Genomic DNA, 3,886 nt, shown 5'->3' on the forward strand with positions numbered 1-3,886 from the left:
AACTAAGAAAAGAAAAAAGGGGGAAAGCTCCTCTCCATAGAAGAAAATAAAATGGGTAAAGCACTGAGGGTGTCTTTTCTCCTACTAGTGTGTTTTTCTGTGGTTCTTTCTTTCTCTTCACCTCTCCTCATGGGAAGTTTAAGGATTAGCTCCTTAAATATAAATGGAGGTAGAGATAAGAATAAGAGAGCTATGATCACTGAGCTTAGCAGGACAAAAAACATCAATGTTCTGTTTCTGCAGGAAACACCGCTCTAGTGATGATGAGGTGGACTGGGGGATGAGCTGGAGGGGGCAGGTTTTCTTTAGCCATGTGTGGCAATGGGGGCGTGGCCGAGCGGCAGTCTGTGAATGGAGGGCGGAGTCGGGGAAGGTGAGTGGTCATATCACTACACCTGTTGTCAGTTAACGTGTGTTTGTGTGTCCCTTACAGTGACAGCGCCCTATAAAAGGAGTGAGAGGAATAGAGGAGGAGAGATTGGGGACCAGAACACGATAGTACTCAGAGTGTGTATGAATGTGTCCCCAACGAACAGAGTTGTGCTGAAAAACAAAATAAAGCAAACTCACAAACAAATAACAGCTTGCCGTACTTCTGTGCTCCACCCACATCCAGGCCATTTCTACAGTGGTGCCAAAATCCGGGAGTGCAGAAGGGAACAGCCCCATGGAGTCCTCGCCGTTTAAAGATCTCATCCATGCCCTTGCCACAGCACAGCAGAACCAGCATCAAGCGCTGATCACCCTCCGGAAGGAGCAAGAACAACAGTTCGAAGCCTTGATGCTGGCCCAACAAGAAGACCGCCAGGCGTTCCGGCACCTGCTGGCGTCGGCGAGGTCCACAACCGCCAACAGAGCAGACCCTCCCCACCTCACCCTAACAAAGATGGGTCCGCACGACGATTCAGAAGCCTTCCTTGCGCTCTTTGAGCAAGCAGCGGAGGCGTGGGGTTGGCCAGTCAAACAGCGCGCAGTGCACCTCCTTCCCTTGCTGATGGGTGAGGCGCAGCTTGCCGCACTGCAGCTCCCCACCGACAGCCGGCTCATGTATGCGGACCTCCGAAGAGCCATCCTCCAGCTTGTTGGCCGCTCCCCAGAGCAACAGCAGCAGCGCTTCCGCTCGCTGCGCTTGGAGGAGGTCGGCCAACCTTTCGTGTTCAGGCAACAACTCCGGGACGCCTGCTGGCGGTGACTGAGGGCAGACGACCATGACGCCGAGGGAATTATTGACCTGGTGACACTGGAACAGTTCATCACACGACTTCTGGAAGGAACGGCAGAATGGGTCCAGTGTCATTGCCCGGCATTGCTGGATCAAGCTATCGAGCTGGCAGAGGACCATATGGCGGCAGTTCCTATGGCAGGAAGACGTGCTTCTCCTTCTCCTCTTTCCTCTCTCCCTCTCCCTCTGCTTTCCGTCCTCACCCCATTCCCCCACCGCGGAGGTGGGGGCCGACTCCCCCCCCAGCCAACCTGGCGGACCCGTAGTGTCCTCCCATTTTCCCCTTCCTTGTCTGTGTCTTCTCCCCCCCAGGTGAGTGATGTCCGTAACACTGGTGCAGAGGGAGAGCCTGGGCTGGTGTGCTGGTGCTGCGGGGAGCCGGGACATCTCCAAAATCAGTGCGCCGCGATAGAGATTGTTGTGGACTTCAGGAGAGCACACACCCAGCATGCTCCACTAACTATCAATGGTGCTGCAGTGGAGAGGGTGAGCAGCACCAAGTTTCTGGGTGTACACAACTCTGAAGACCTGTCCTGGAGCAACAACATTGCATCACTGGCCAAAAAAGCCCAACAGCGTCTGTACTTCCTCCGCAAACTGAGGAGAGCAAGAGCCCTGGCCCCCATCATGCACACATTCTACAGAGGCACCATTGAGAACATCCTGACAAGCTGCATCACCATGTGGTACGGCGCCTGCACCGTGTCCTGCTGCAAGACTCTGCAGCGCATCGTGAGAGCAGCTGAGAGGATCACTGGTGTCTCTCTCCCTTCTCTTATGGAAATCTATAACTCCCGCCTCACTTGCAAAGCCATCAGGATTGCAGGTGACCCCACCCACCCATCTCACAGCCTCTTCAGCCCGCTGCCATCGGGGAGGAGACTGCAGAGTCTCCGGGCCAAAACCAGCAGGCTCAAGAACAGTTTCTTTCACCAAGCAGTCAGGAAGCTCCACTCCCTCCCTGTTCTGCCCCTCCTCCCCCCTCTGCCCCCTGCCACAGATTCTGCCTGCACACCCCCCTGCCCCCCCTTCAGCATCTGACATCATGTCACCCTCACAGTCCCCCCCCAACACACACACACACACACACACACACACACACACACACACACACACACACACACACACACACACTCAACATTCATTCGCACACTGAACTCAGGGACTGCACATTTCACTTTACCTCACTCATTTGCACTATTCCGCACTACCTCACCTTAACAGCTATTAGTTTATTGTTAATACTGGTTATTTCATGTTTACCTGCTATACCTCAAGTGCCCTTGACTGTTTATTTTATGTCCTTTTGCTCCAATTTATATATGTGTGTGTGTGTGTGTGTGTGTGTATATATGAGTGTTTAGTCTATGTCTATTTCTTATCTAGAGTGTTTATACTGTTTATATTGTTTATTTCAATTATTCTATTTTTTATTTATTGCATTGCCTGTTTGCACCGTGGGTCAGAGAGGACTGAAATTTCATCTGTGCTATATGTCGAGCATGTATAGCATATTTGACAAAAAAGTTGACTTGACTAGAGGTGGGCGCGGTGGTCTGGGTCCCCGACGCTCCAGAAACCGCCCTCCGGGCCGGAGCGTATCGTATACCAGTAAGTGTCCAAGGGGATACGTACGTACCAGGCTTTGGTGGATTCCGGCTGTAACCAGACCTCAAGCCACCAAAGCCTGGTGTAAGGTGAGGCACTGGGGAGAGCACGAGTGGTGAAGATGTTGTGTGTGCATGGGCATGTTCACAACTACCCTTTAGTGTCCATCCACATTCTATTTTGGGGAGAAAAGCATAGTCTAAAGGCGGCGGTTAACCCTCATCTCACCCACTCACTGATTTTTTTTTTTATAATTTATATTTCCCACTCACTGATTTTGGGGACTGATTGGCTGGGTTTTAAGGAGTTAATGACACACATAGTAAGGAGTGGGTCCTGCAGTAATCCGTCTGGGGAAGACCCTGGACTAGCATTGGCGGGAGAAGCTGTCACAGAGCCATCTACGTCAGCACCGCGTCAGGGCGATACGCAGAGTGAGGTGCACCCCGCCCCTCCTCCCTCTTTCGGGGATTCCCTTGGAGATTTCCCGTTAGAGCAGTCATGAGACGGGACTCTGTGGCATGCATTTGACCAAGTGAGAGTAATTGATGGTCAAATTCTCTAGCCAAATGCAACGCCGGCCTTCCCCTGCTTTTCTATTATTAAGGATAGGTTATACCGAGTGACGCAGGACACTCAAACTGGCGAAAAGATAACACAGTTATTAATCCCAAAGAGCCGTCGGGAACTCATATTCCAGGCGGCTCATTTTAATCCCATGGCCAGACACTTAGGGCAGGATAAAACACTAGCCCGAATAATGGCTCGGTTCTATTGGCCAGGGATTCGCGGGGATATCCATCGGTGGTGTGTGGTGTGCCGCAAATGCCAATTAGTAAATCCCGCGGGCACTCCAAAAGCCCCTTTGCACCCTCTCCCTTTAATCGAGACCCCTTTTGAAAGAATTGGGATGGCTCTCATGAGGCCATTAGATCGGTCAGCACGGGGATATCGCTTTATTTTAGTTCTGGTGGACTATGCAACGTGATATCCGGAAGCAGTGCCTCTCCGCAATATCTCAGCATGCAGTATTGCGGAAGCGCTCTTCCGCTTTAT

The sequence above is a fragment of the Neoarius graeffei genome, chromosome 2 (assembly GCF_027579695.1).
Source record: "Neoarius graeffei isolate fNeoGra1 chromosome 2, fNeoGra1.pri, whole genome shotgun sequence".
NCBI classification, from domain to species: domain Eukaryota; kingdom Metazoa; phylum Chordata; class Actinopteri; order Siluriformes; family Ariidae; genus Neoarius; species Neoarius graeffei.